We start from the raw sequence: 15,606 nt of genomic DNA, 5'->3' as shown, positions 1-15,606 counted from the left end.
CCAGGAGTGGGTGATAAATGCAGAAGTGGTGCATATGTTTCTATTATACTTTTCCTCTAATTGTTCCACTCCTGGTTTTGGCTTACAAATACTGATGTAAAATACTGACCAAATACTGCTAGTGTGACGGCAGCCTCTAAGTTCAATAGTCTGGTACATAAATCGGGCCAAACTAAACATGCTGCAATATCACTAGCGTATAGGATAACATTGGTCAGTGTGTGAACTGCTGCATTCATGGACCTGTGTGATAGGTGACAGATGATACTGGTTAATGTAGTGAGTCTCCCCCCAGGGCGCCCAAGTAAAAGGGAAAGGTCTTAAAAGGGAATAACGTTTATGTTCGTGACGCCACCTGTGGTACTCGATCTGTGGGGACCAACGCTGCGTCAAGGGGTCCTCTGGGGCGATGTTATGGCAGCTAGATGGTATAACTTCCCACAGGCGAACAACACACCACAAAAAAAACGATATTAGAGTCAAGATTATATGCCAAAATACAAATCCACTTTATTAGTTAAAATTAAACAGACACTTGTGAATAAGAATGAAGTATATGAACCCTAATCTAGAAAAATGCTATGCAAGGAAACGTAGGGGAGCACAGACCCTGGACAAGTCCCACTCCATACCAGATTGATATATGGCCACCATTATATCAAGGCATATTGCCGCTGAAAACACAGCTATGGGGCCAAAGCTCAGGGAATATATCCATGCATACCATAGTTCACACAATTATAACATAATAGTTACCAGTAGCTGATGCAGTCAGTGTGTCCAGTGGATGTGCGCCCGCCCCAACGCGCATTTTGGTGAAGCACCTTCATCAGGGGGCATACCATCTTACATAAAACGTGAGTTTAAAAAGGCCGAGACCGGAAGTACGTGTCCCGCAGTAACCGAATGTGTCATTCCGTTTCCATAGCGACCGCTGTGTAAGCCTGCGATCCTAACCGGAGAAGAGGAGGCAAACCCGGGAGCCCCACGTGGTCACCATACTCCTCCCCGGCGTGAAAGCCAGCCGTCCACTGCAGCAATGGATCCGGAGATAATTACATCCATGACCCCTCAGTCGAGGGGTTCAAGAGAGGCCTGGATGTCTTCCTGGAGCAGAACAATATTGTATCATACAATTATTAGGTTCTGTAGAAGGATGTAGATCTGGGGATTTATTATGATGGAATATAGGCTGAACTGGATGGACACATGTCTTTTTTCGGCCTTACTATGTTACTATGTTACTATGACACCTACTGCGCATACCCGGAAATGATGTAACGTATCCATGACAACCATGATGACAGCAGACGCAGCCTCCATGCGCCTGAGGAGTGATCACGGGGGCAACACATGACCAAAACCTCCAGACACTAGATGGCGCATCCAGCGAGCCACATAGTATCAGAATCTCTAGAATCATTTAGTATAAATCCATCGGTAAGCGTCCACAGGTGCCAGGGAATATATGCAAATAGGAATGTAACAAACCAAATCTCCAACAATTCTGTGGGCCAAGATTGGGTTAGTCATATAACAGTTTCCCCAATAAAGACATCAATTAGCAGCACATCAGATTTGATATTCAAACCAAAAGATAATATATCACAGCAAATTTCAGATATTCAATACATTAATAATATCCCCGTATAAGGCTTGTAGTGTGCCATCTTCATATCAAAGTCCCCACATACAGATTTTAGGAGGCCGCCAACACAACATCACCCATATAATGTATACAGTATCGAGTAATAAAGAAATAAAGAAAAGACGCTGTATGTCCGTATTTGTTACTTTGACCTCCATCGTTATGTCTTCATCATATCAGGATCCTATATAAAAGAAGCGAGCGGCATGATTCTTCTGATGACCAACCGAAGATGTAACACTTCCAATAGACACTTCCGTATTCGTAAACACGACTCACTCCGGGCTCGGTGCAAGAAATACATCAATATATAAATACTAAAAAAGTAATAAAAACAGAATTAGAGAACAATAAAAACAACACACAGCATCCTCCAGGGCTATGGTACCCAAAACAACAACTAAACCCTGTAAACAAAAGAACTGAGCGAAACTGATGTTTTCATTCAATCCTTTTGGATGGACCGTATCCAGGGTCCAGATCCATCTGGACTTAATTTGAGCTAGTCTTTTAAAGTTCGCACCCCCACGGATCCCAATCTCTAGCATGTCAATCCCTCTGATTCTGAGGAGGCTGGCATCACCACCGTGAAATTTCATAAAATGTCAGGGTAGAGTTTTCAACATGGATGGATCCTCACTGTCGCCTGCCGCATTGATTCCCCTAACATGCTCTCTAACCCGCACTTTAAACTGCCGTGTCGTCATTCCGACATAAATCTTATCGCACGGACACAGTGCGTAATAGATAACATTCCTGCTAGAGCAGGTAATACGTTTCCATTTAGAAAATTGCCGAGATCTGCTTGAGTTAGAGAACGTGTCACAGTGATCAACGTTAACACAGGCGACACAGTGTCCACAGGGCCTGCATTCATTTCTCCCCGGCATCTGATCCAAGAATGTGGTTCGCGGCTCACTAGAATAGTGACTGTGAACCAACAGATCACGTAAGTTCTTGGATCGCCTGGCTGCAATGCCCGCCCTCTCTGCAATAAAATGGGAAAATATTGGGTCCGCTTTCAGGATATGCCAAGACCTATCCAAGACTCTCCTCATCATAGGAAATTGCGAGTGGAAATTGGTGACAAATCTGACAATATCCTGATCCTTCTTGACTTTAGAGTCATATAGAAGACCATGTCTGGATGCATGTTTGGCCCTATTAAAGACCTTTTTTATCATGCGGTTACTGTACCCGTGTTCTACCAACCTACCTTTCAGTTCCTGTGCCTGCACCATGAAATCACTTTCAGTCGAGCATAATCTACGAAGTCGTAGGAACTGCCCAGTGGGTATAGATTGAATCATGTGGCTGGGGTGTGATGAGGAGGCATGCAACAAAGAGTTCGTGGATGTTGGCTTACGGTATATATTTGTCTGCAACTCACCATTGACATCACGTGTTAAACGGCATCCAGGAACTCCGCGCCATCACTATTACTCGTATGTGTTAAAAAGATATTACGATCATTGTTATGCAGTGATGACATGAAGTCCTGTAAAAGTTCTTCCGAGCCCTGCCAGATAATCAAAATGTCGTCAATGTACCGCGTCCAAGAAAGGAAGCGGCATTTTGACGACGATGTATCCGGCAGGGAGAGGTCCCTCTCTCACAGCCCCAGGAACAGGTTGGCATAAGCCGGGGCAAAAGGAGCCCCCATTGCTGTTCCCTCGAGCTGCACGAAGAAGGACCCCTTGAATAGAAATAAATTATGGGTGAGTGCAAATTTTAACAAATCGTAAACCAACTCTACAATATCCGCTGGTAAATTAGAGATACTGAGAAAAAATCTTGTGGCCCGAAGACCATCCTCATGACGAATGCTCGTATATAACGATTCGATGTCGGCTGTTATCAACAGCATATTACTCTCTAATTGAATACCGTCTACTCTCCTCAGATGGTCACCAGTATCCTTAAGGAAGGACGGCAATGTCTCGACTAGGGGTTGTAATTTGGAATCGATCCAGCGATTCACATTCTCGAGGTAATTACTCCTCCCTGAGATAATGGGGTGGCCGGGGGGCGTCTGCATGTCCTTATGCACCTTTGGCAATAAATAAAAAGTAGGAATAGCCAGTTCAGAAACCCACATTGCTGATGCCAGTTATTTTGAAATTGTACCCACTTCATAAGCCTTTTTATTAATATCATTGAGTTGTTTAGAGTAGGCAGACAAGGGGTTAAATGTGAGCTTTTTATAGAAAACCTGATTGTTAAGTTGCCGATAGGCCTCCTTCTCATATAACTTTTTAGGCCATACTATTACATTACCCCCCTTGTCTTATGTTTAAACACTACGTCAGGCAAATTTTGAAGGACATGCAGACGCTCCCTCTCCGCCACCGTTAGGTTATCTCTATAGACATGATGTGGAATCTGCAAAAATTCTTTTGTCACTATCTGCACAAATAAATCCACATTAGGACACATAGCCAGAGGAGGAAATTTCTTAAATCTTGGCCGAATTGATAATGGGATTCTACTTCCTTCTGGAGTGTCACTTTCTATGACCAGTTCTTCCAAGGTGCGCAAAGTTATTTGGTCTTCTTCTGTTGGGAATAATGCAGCAAGATTACCATCAAAAAAGTATTTCTTAAACACTAGTGACCTCGCAAAGAGATGGAGATCCTTTACTGCCAAAAAGGCGTCAAACGGTGCAGACAGAGAAAAAGAAAGACCTTTCTCCAACAGCGAGAGATCAGTAGGTGAAAGCTCATATGAGCTTAGGTTAATTACCTTGTTATTACGGCGTTTGAAATCTGATGAATAATCCTCCTGTTTTCTATATGGATGAAAGGAGAGCTGCCTCTGATTACGTGTAGTCACACCAGATCTAATACTCATAGATGGACCTGATCTTTCCGATACATCGCTCATTGAGGATAGAGAGGTTTGTGAAGGCGTACGTCTAATTTGTTCCCCTTGCTGCCTTGTCTTCCTCCACAAGTACACTTTATTACTCTCATAATCACGTCGATCTCTATTCAACTTTGTTGTTTGTGTTTCCTGAATTTTTTTAACCACATTTTCCAAAGTCTTCTCCAATTGATCATTAAATAAAGTCATTTTCTCTGGAAAACCAACCAGCCTTAAGTCATCTTCGATTGCTCTCATAGATGTATCTAGTTGTGTGATAATTCTCCTATTATAATCACTCAACAACTTCATCAAAGCACTAGAACAATTGTTGCATGCCTCCTCCCAGCCAGCCACTAGTTCAGCATCCTCCACCGGGAATGTAGGAATAACCCGAACGCACAATCCTCTCGGTATCATTTTTTGGCAGCATATTTGTCCAAGAAGGTACAGTTCCACCATAGCTTCGTCCTTTTAACCACCATATTCTGTAACTCTAAAGTCTGGTCATCCCATCTACGATCGCTGGTTTGCTGTGGATTGGATCCTTCATTCCCAAACACTTGGTCTATATGTGTAGCCAAGCAATTTCCTTGGCCTTAAAGTCCATGCCTATAAGACAATCTGTGCAAAACACAGTAAGAAGTAAATAGTAACTCATACGGCGTATCCGCATTATAAAGGTAATCCTCAATGTAGCAAACAAGCGGAGGACAATGTGACTTATCGTCAATGTTGCAAACAACACACCACAAAAAAACGATATTAGAGTCAAGATTATATACCAAAATACAAATCCACTTTATTAGTTAAAATTAAACAGACACTTGTGAATAAGAATGAAGTATATGAACCATAACCTAGAAAAATGCTATGCAAAGAAACGCAGGTGAGCACAGACCCTGGACAAGTCCCACTCCATACCAGATTGATATATGGCCACCATTACATCAAGGCATATTGCCGCTGAAAACACAGCTATGGGGCCAAAGCTCAGGGGATATATCCATGCATACCATAGTTCACACAATTCTAACATAATAGTTACCAGTAGCTGATGCAGTCAGGGTGTCCAGGGGATGTGCGCCCGCCCCAATGCACGTTTTGGTGAAGCACCTTCGTCGGGGGGCATACCATCTTACATAAAACGTGAGTTTAAAAAGACCGACCCGGAAGTACGTGTCCCGCAGTAACCGGAAGTGTCATTCCGTTTCCATAGCGACCGCTTTGTAAGCCTGCGATCATAACCGGGAAAGAGGAGGCAAAACCGGGAGCCCCACGTGGTCACCATACTCCTCCCCGGCGCGAAAGCCAGCCGTCCACTGCAGCAATGGATCCGGAGATAATTACATCCATGACACCTACTGCGCATACCCGGAAATGACGTAACATATCCATGACAACCATGATGACAGCAGACGCAGCCTCCATGCACCTGAGGAGTGATCACGGGGGCAACACATGACCACAACCTCCGGACACTAGATGGCGCATTCAGCGAGCCACATAGTATCAGAATCTCTAGAATCATTTAGTGTAAATCCATCGGTAAGCGTCCACAGGTGCCAGGGAATATATGCAAATAGGAATGTAACAAACCAAATCTCCAACAATTCTGTGGGCCAAGATTGGGTTAGTCATATAACAGTTTCCCCAATAAAGACATCAATTAGCAGCACATCAGATTTGATATTCAAACCAAAAGATAATATATCACAGCAAATATCAGATATTCAATACATTAATAATATCCCCGTATAAGGCTTGTAGTGTGCCATCTTCATATCAAAGTCCCCACATACAGATTTTAGGAGGCCGCCAACACAACATCACCCATATAATGTATACAGTATTGAGTATTAAAGAAATAAAGAAAAGACGCTGTATGTCCGTATTTGTAACTTTGACCTCCATCGTTATGTCTTCATCATATCAGGATCCTATATAAAAGAAGCGAGCGGCATGATTCTTCTGATGACCAACCGAAGATGTAACACTTCCAATAGACATTTCTGTATTCGTAAACACGACTCACTCCGGGCTCGGTGCAAGAAATACATCAATATATAAATACTAAAAAAGTAATAAAAATTGAATTAGAGAACAATGAAAACAACACACAGCATCCTCCAGGGCTATGGTACCCAAAACAACAACTAAACCCTGTAATCAAAGGAACGGAGCGAAACTGATGTTTTCATTCAATCCTTTTGGATGGATCGTATCCAGGGTCCAGATCCATCTGGAATCAATTTAAGCCAGTCTTTTAAAGTTCGCACCCCCACGGATCCCAACCTCTAGCATGTCAATCCCTCTGATTCTGAGGAGGCTGGCATCACCACCGTGAAATTTCATAAAATGTCGGGGTAGAGTTTTCAACATGGATGGATCCTCACTGTCGCCTGCCGCATTGATCCCCCTAACATGCTCTCTAACCCGCACTTTAAACTGCCGTGTCGTCATTCCGACATAAATCTTATCGCACGGACACAGTGTGTAATAGATAACATTCCTGCTAGAGCAGGTAATACGTTTCCGTATAGAAAATTGCCGAGATCCACTTGAGTTAGAGAACGTGTCACAGTGATCAACGTTAACACAGGCGACACAGTGTCGACAGGGCCTGCATCCATTTCTCCCCGGCATCTGATCCAAGAACGTGGTTCGCGGCTCACTAGAATAGTGACTGTGAACCAACAGTTCTTGGATCGCCTGGCCGCAATGCCCGCTCTCTCTGGAATAAAACGGGAAATTATTGGGTCCGCTTTCAGGATATGCCAAGACCTATCCAAGACTCTCCTCATCATAGGAAATTGCGAGTGGAAATTGGTGACAAATCTGACAATATCCTGATCCTTCTTGATTTTAGAGTCATATAGAAGACCATGTCTGGACGCATGTTTGGCCCTATTAAAGGCCTTTTTTATCATGCGGTTACTGTACCCACATTCTACCAACCTACCTTTCAGTTCCTGTGCCTGCACCATGAAATCACTTTCAGTCGAGCATAATCTACGAAGTCATAGGAACTGCCCAGTGGGTATAGATTGAATCATGTGGCTGGGGTGTGATGAGGAGGCATGCAACAAAGAGTTCGTGGACGTTGGCTTACAGTATATATTTGTCTGCAACTCACCATTGACATCGATAAGTGATCCATGTCAATAAGTTTGATGTGAAGACATCAGTTGCATTCAATCTAAACTGTATTTTGACTGAAATTATCATTTTAATCTGTAAAAGTTTCTTCAGCTCCAAAAAAAAATCACAGATGCCTTAAATTTATTTTTACAGGCAGGGCAAAAAAAATACCTTTTTGTACGGACAGTCTTGGAATTTCTGGATGGTTGTCAACCCTGGTTTAGCCTCTACACAAGTACAATGAATATGATAAACAGCTATTGTAAATCCCTGGGCCTCTCACTCTAGGCCAGGACTTCCAGGTTTGATAGGCCTCGCACTGTGACCTTAGTGGGCACATACACCGAACCTTCAAGGGCTTATTAAACCCAGAGGCCGCGGCCTAGCATGATAGGCCTGAGGATTTCTGCCGATGATGATCCAAAGATGTGATGTGGACCAGATGGGTGTCAGTTAGGAGAAGAAGGGTCAAAGAGATGAGCATAAGGATTTTTTCAGTCTTTAACATTTTGATTTCCTTTTACAATTGAAAAAAATGATGACTGGTATTGGCCATTTTGCTATTATAGTGCGGATGCGAATTACAAAAAATCATGAATGCAGATTTTTGTAAAATTTAATTCCACTCAAATTTATTTGCTTATCTCTACTGCTTATCATTACATTTCACAGGAGAATCCATGTTCTTCACCCGTGTTCTATTTTTACCTTGCATGACGCCTCCTGCCTACAATTGGTCAATGTCATGCAGGGGAAGCAATCTGAGTTACCATTTCATCTGTAATTACCATGCAGACAAAAACCATAAATGAGAAAAGTAGTCATCCTCCAGTTAATTTCTTACATTGGATGTATACTTCATGAATATTATCACTCATTGCATTCTATTGTAGAAAGAAAGCAATAAGTCAATCTGTGTGCTTGTCTTTGTGCTCGCTCACGTAGCGGATATGAGCAGAAGCTGACGACTATTTGGCTGCTGTCACACTAGCAGTATTTGGTCAGTATTTTACCTCAGTATTTGTAAGCCAAAACCAGGAGTGGGTGATAAATGCAGAAGTGGTGCATATGTTTCTATTATACTTTTCCTCTAATTGTTCCACTCCTGGTTTTGGCTTACAAATACTGATGTAAAATACTGACCAAATACTGCTAGTGTGACAGCAGCCTCTAAGTGCAATAGTCTGGTACATAAATCGGGCCTGACTAAACATGCTGCAATTTCACTAGTGCATAGGATAACATTGGTCAGTGTGTGAACTGTTGCATTCATGGACCTGTGTGATAGGTGACAGATGATAGATACTGGTTAATGTAGTGAGTCGCCCCCCAGGGCGCCCAAATAAAAAGGAAAGGTCTTAAAACGGAATAACGTTTATGTTCGTGACTTGGGTTGAGCGAAACGGGTCGTTCATTTTCAAAAGTCGCCGACTTTTGGCAAAGTCGGGTTTCATGAAACCCGATCCGACCCCTGTGCGGGGTCGGCCATGCGGTACGCGACTTTCGCGCCAAAGTCGCGTTTCAATGATGCGAAAAGCGCCATTTCTCAGCCAATGAAGGTAAACGCAGAGTGTGGGCAGCGTGATGACATAGGTCCTGGTCCCCACCATCTTAGAGAAGGGCATTGCAGTGATTGGCTTGCTGTCTGCGGCGTCACAGGGGCTATAAAGGGGAGTTCCCGCCGACCGCCATGTTACTGCTGCTGATCTGAGCTTAGGGAGAGGTTGCTGCCGCTTCGTCAGAAGCAGGGATAGCGTTAGGCAGGGTCCATTAACCACCAAACCGCTTGTGCTGTAGCGATTTCCACTGCCCAACACCACCTTCGGTGTGCAGGGACAGTGGAAGCTACATTTTTTTTTTTCCCCCTCAGCGCTGTAGCTCGTTGGGCTGCCCTAGAAGGCTCCCTGATAGCTGCATTGCTGTGTGTACGCCGCTGTGCAAACCAACTGCTTTTTTCAAAGCACAAATCCTCTTGTTCCTTCCTTTCTGCACAGCTATCTTTTTGGTTTGTACACACTTTTTATTTAATTTGTGCATCAGTCCACTCCTTATTGCTGCCTGCCATACCTGGCTGAGATTACTGCAGGGAGATAGTAATTGAAGGACACTCCCTGTTTTTTTTTTTTTTTTGTGGGAGATTAAGATTGACATTTCTGCTAGAGTGCCATCCCTGTCTGTGTCATCTCTCACTCAGTGGGCCATAGAAAGCCTATTTATTTTTTTGCTTGATTTGGGTTATAAAATCTACCTGAAAAAATCACTACATCAATCAGTGGGAGAAAAATATTGGCCTCAGGGCTTGTGTGCCACTCTTGACTCCTGTGTGCATCATCACTCACTCAGTGGGCCATAGAAAGCCCATTTTTTTTTTTTTTGCTTTATTTGGGTTCTAAATTCTACCTGAAAAAATCAATAAATCAATCAGTGGGAGATTAATATTGGCCTTTGGGCTTGTGTGCCAGTCCTAAGCGTGCCATCTCTCTCTCTCAGATAGTGGGCCATAGAAAGCCTATTTATTTATTTTTTTTTTATTGGGTTTATAAATTTTCCCTGGAAAAAAAAAAAAAGTGGGAGATTAATATTGGCCTCTGGGCTTGTGTGCCAGTCCTGAGCGTGCCATCTCTCTCACAAATAGTGGGCCATAGAAAGCCTATTTATTTATTTTTTTTGGTTTTATAAATTCTCCCTTACAAAAAAAAGGGAGATTAATATTGGCCTTTGGGCTTGTGTGCCAGTCCTAAGCGTGCCATCTCTCTCTGTCTCTCAGATAGTGGGCCATAGAAAGCCTATTTATTATTTTTTTTATTGGGTTTATAAATTTTCCCTGGAACAAAAAAAAAAAAGTGGGAGATAAATATTGGCCTCTGGGCTTGTGTGCCACTCCTGACTCCTGTGTGTGTCATCTCTCACTCAGTGGGCCATAGAAAGCCTTTTTTTGTTTTATTTGTTTTCTAAATTCTCCCTGAAAAAATCATTTTATTTTCTTTGGTTTCTAAATTCTTCCTGAAAAAATCATTTTATTCTATTTTTTTTTTTCCTAAAGTCTCCCTGAAAAAAAAACAAAAAACAAATCAGTGGGAGATTAATATTGCCCTTTCTGCTTGTGTGCCAGTCTTGACTCCTGGGTGTGCCATCTCTCTCTCTCTCTCCAATTGTGGGCCATAGAAAGCCTATTATTTTTTTTAGCTTGATTTGGGTTCCAAAATCTACCTGAAAAAATCACTACATCAATCAGTGGGAGATAAATATTGGCCTCTGGGCTTGTGTGCCACTCCTGACTCCTGTGTGCGTCATCTCTCACTCAGTGGGCCATAGAAAGCCTTTTTTTGTTTTATTTGTTTTCTAAATTCTCCCTGAAAAAATCATTTTATTTTATTTGGTTTCTAAATTCTTCCTGAAAAAATCATTTTATTCTATTTTTTTTTTCCTAAAGTCTCCCTGAAAAAAAAACAAAAAAAAACAAATCAGTGGGAGATTAATATTGCCCTTTCTGCTTGTGTGCCAGTCTTGACTCCTGGGTGTGCCATCTCTCTCTCTCTCTCTCCAATTGTGGGCCATAGAAAGCCTATTATTTTTTTAGCTTGATTTGGGTTCCAAAATCTACCTGAAAAAATCACTACATCAATCAGTGGGAGATAAATATTGGCCTCTGGGCTTGTGTGCCACTCCTGACTCCTGTGTGCGTCATCTCTCACTCAGTGGGCCATAGAAAGCCTTTTTTTGTTTTATTTGTTTTCTAAATTCTCCCTGAAAAAATCATTTTATTTTATTTGGTTTCTAAATTCTTCCTGAAAAAATCATTTTATTCTATTTTTTTTTTCCTAAAGTCTCCCTGAAAAACAAAAACAAAAAAACAAATCAGTGGGAGATTAATATTGCCCTTTCTGCTTGTGTGCCAGTCTTGACTCCTGGGTGTGCCATCTCTCTCTCTCTCTCCAATTGTGGGCCATAGAAAGCCTATTATTTTTTTAGCTTGATTTGGGTTCCAAAATCTACCTGAAAAAATCACTACATCAATCAGTGGGAGATAAATATTGGCCTCTGGGCTTGTGTGCCACTCCTGACTCCTGTGTGCGTCATCTCTCACTCAGTGGGCCATAGAAAGCCTTTTTTTGTTTTATTTGTTTTCTAAATTCTCCCTGAAAAAATCATTTTATTTTATTTGGTTTCTAAATTCTTCCTGAAAAAATCATTTTATTCTATTTTTTTTTTCCTAAAGTCTCCCTGAAAAACAAAAGCAAAAAAACAAATCAGTGGGAGATTAATATTGCCCTTTCTGCTTGTGTGCCAGTCTTGACTCCTGGGTGTGCCATCTCTCTCTCTCTCTCCAATTGTGGGCCATAGAAAGCCTATTATTTTTTTAGCTTGATTTGGGTTCCAAAATCTACCTGAAAAAATCACTACATCAATCAGTGGGAGATAAATATTGGCCTCTGGGCTTGTGTGCCACTCCTGACTCCTGTGTGCGTCATCTCTCACTCAGTGGGCCATAGAAAGCCTTTTTTTGTTTTATTTGTTTTCTAAATTCTCCCTGAAAAAAATCATTTTATTTTATTTGTTTTCTAAATTCTTCCTGAAAAAATCATTTTATTCTATTTTTTTTTCCTAAAGTCTCCCTGAAAAAAAAAACAAAAAAAAAAAACAAATCAGTGGGAGATTAATATCGCCCTTTCTGCTTGTGTGCCAGTCTTGACTCCTGGGTGTGCCATCTCTCTCTCTCTCTCTCCAATTGTGGGCCATAGAAAGCCTATTATTTTTTTTAGCTTGATTTGGGTTCCAAAATCTACCTGAAAAAATCACTACATCAATCAGTGGGAGATAAATATTGGCCTCTGGGCTTGTGTGCCACTCCTGACTCCTGTGTGCGTCATCTCTCACTCAGTGGGCCATAGAAAGCCTTTTTTTGTTTTATTTGTTTTCTAAATTCTCCCTGAAAAAATCATTTTATTTTATTTGGTTTCTAAATTCTTCCTGAAAAAATCATTTTATTCTATTTTTTTTTTCCTAAAGTCTCCCTGAAAAAAAAAAAAAAATCAAATCAGTGGGAGATCAATATTTACATTTGTGCTTCAGTGACAGTCCTGCGTGTGTGGCATCTCTCTCATTTGTTGCCACCAACAACAGAGTGTGTAACATTGTGCCTGATTTTCGTTGTGGTCTCACTCACCTGTAAAGGGGTAGCTAAATCATACTGAAGTTATAGCTCACCGTGTAATTTGTGTGACAGCAACAAATACCGTTAGTTCGTTTACGTTTTTAAAACAATGAGGAAGTATGGTGGAAGAGGTCGTGGCCGGGGGCGTTCATTGTCAGCTGGTAATGAGGGTAGTGGTAGTGGTGGAGCATCAGCTGGTCGTGGGAAAAAAAATATTGCACCTAAGTCTGGAGCTGTGGAGCCAGGTTCGTCGTCTGGCTACACAAGGCCTCGAACGCTCCCTTTTCTGGGAGTAGGAAAACCGCTTTTAAAGCCGGAGCAGCAAGAGCAAGTTTTGGCTTATGTTGCTGACTCAGCCTCTAGCTCTTTTGCCTCCTCTCGTGAAACTGGTAAATGTCAAAGCAGCGCGTCGTTAGTGGATGTTCACGGTCAGGGACAAGTCGCTTCCTTGTCCTCTTCAGCAAAAACAACAACAGAGAAGAATGCAGCAGGCGACACAACGGGTTACTCCATGGAGCTCTTTACACATACCGTCCCTGGCTTAGAAAGTGAAGCAGTTAACAGTCCATGCCCATTACAAGTTGAATCTGACATGGAGTGCACTGATGCACAGCCACAGCCAGACTACTATGCTGGTCCTTTGACTCAGACCACAACATTGCCCTCGCAGGGTGCTGATCAAGAATCAGACCCTGATGAGACTATGTTGCCCCATCACGAACGCTATACCACCGACCGACACGGTGACACAGACGAAGTTGCACACGAGCTACAAGAAGAGGTAATAGATGACCCAGTTCTTGACCCCGATTGGCAGCCATTGGGGGAACAGGGTGCAGGCGGCAGCAGTTCTGAAGCGGAGGAGGAGGGGCCGCAGCAGGCATCAACATCGCAACAGGTTCCATCTGCCGGGCCCGTATCTTGCCCAAAACGCGTGGCAAAGCTAAAACCTGTTGGAGGACAGCGTGGCCATCCGGTTAAAGCTCAGTCTGCAATGCCTGAAAAGGTATCCGATGCTAGAAAGAGTGCAGTCTGGCATTTTTTTAAACAACATCCAATTGATCAGCGCAAAGTCATCTGTCAAAAATGTTCAACTACCTTAAGCAGAGGACAGAATCTGAAAAGTCTCAATACAAGTTGCATGCATAGACATTTAACCACCATGCATTTGCAAGCCTGGACTAACTACCAAACGTCCCTTAAGGTTGTAGCACCCTCGGCCAATGAAGCTAGTCAGCAACGCAACATCCCTTCCGGCAGTGTAGGGCCACCATTTTCCGCACCACCTGCAGTATTTGTGCAGGTTTCTTTGCCAGGCCAAAGCCGTCAGGGTCAGGGAATCACCAGTTTCGTAGTAGGAAACACTGCATCTAGGGCACCGGTGGCAACAATACCATCTCCCACCGTCTCTCAGTCTGCCATGTCCACCGGCACCCCCGCTAGTTCCACGATCTCCAGCTCTCCAGTCCAGCTCACCCTACATGAGACTATGGTTAGAAAAAGGAAGTACTTAGCCTCGCATCCGCGTACACAGGGTTTGAACGCACACATAGCTAGACTAATCTCGTTAGAGATGATGCCCTACCGGTTAGTTGAAAGCAAAGCTTTCAAAGCCCTGATGGACTACGCTGTACCACGCTACGAGCTACCCAGTCGACACTTTTTTTCCAGAAAAGCCATCCCAGCCCTCCACCAGCATGTTAAAGAGCGCATCGTCCATGCACTCAGGCAATCTGTGAGCACAAAGGTGCACCTGACAACAGATGCATGGACCAGTAGGCATGGCCAGGGACGTTACGTGTCCATCACGGCACACTGGGTAAATGTGGTGGATGCAGGGTCCACAGGGGACAGCAAGTTTGGGACAGTTCTGCCTAGCCCACGGTCTAGGAAACAATTGGCTGTAGCCGTTCGCACCCCCTCCTCCTCCTCTTCGTCCTCCTGCAGAAGCGAGAGCTCGTCCACAGACCGCAGTCGCACAACCACTCCATCCGCAGCTGCCACTGTTGCACACCAGGTCTCCCATTATGGGGCAGCTACTGGCAAACGTCAGCAGGCTGTATTGGCTATGAAGTGTTTGGGCGACAACAGACACACCGCAAAAGTTCTGTCCGAGTTCTTGCAGAAAGAAACGCAGTCGTGGCTGGGCACTGTAGATCTTGAGGCAGGCAAGGTAGTGAGTGATAACGGAAGGAATTTCATGGCTGCCATCTCCCTTTCCCAACTGAAACACATTCCTTGCCTGGCTCACACCTTAAACCTGGTGGTGCAGTGCTTCCTGAAAAGTTATCCGGGGTTATCCGACCTGCTCCTCAAAGTGCGTGGACTTTGCTCACATATCCGCCGTTCGCCCGTACACTCCAGCCGTATGCAGACCTATCAGCGTTCTTTGAACCTTCCCCAGCATCGCCTAATCATAGACGTTGCAACAAGGTGGAACTCAACACTGCACATGCTTCAGAGACTGTGTGAACAGAGGCGGGCTGTTATGTTTTTGTGGGAGGATACACATACACGGGCAGGCAGTAGGATGGCAGACATGGAGTTGTCAGGTGTGCAGTGGTCGAAGATTCAAGACATGTGTCAAGTCCTTCAGTGTTTTGAGGAATGCACACGGCTGGTTAGTGCAGACAATGCCATAATAAGCATGAGCATCCCCCTAATGCGTCTGCTGATGCAAAGTTTGACGCACATAAAGGATCAGGCGTCTGCAGCTGAGGAAGAGGAAAGCCTTGATGACAGTCAGCCATTGTCTGGCCAGGGCAGTGTACAGGACGAGGTAGCGGGCGAAGAGGAGGAG

At 43.5% G+C, this 15,606-nt stretch overlaps 1 protein-coding gene across 1 annotated transcript in view; it reads right to left on the bottom strand.

Annotated features, from left to right (window-relative positions):
- CLRN1 (clarin 1) overlaps positions 1-15,606 on the bottom strand; it is a 90,869-nt gene that overhangs the window by 49,483 nt on the left and 25,780 nt on the right. The gene's annotated exons all lie outside the window — the stretch shown is intronic.

The sequence above is a fragment of the Ranitomeya imitator genome, chromosome 5 (genome assembly GCF_032444005.1).
Source record: "Ranitomeya imitator isolate aRanImi1 chromosome 5, aRanImi1.pri, whole genome shotgun sequence".
Taxonomy (NCBI): Eukaryota; Metazoa; Chordata; class Amphibia; order Anura; family Dendrobatidae; genus Ranitomeya; species Ranitomeya imitator.
The sequence above is the reverse complement of the archived record's forward strand: the minus strand, read 5'-3'. Positions and strand labels throughout refer to the sequence as shown.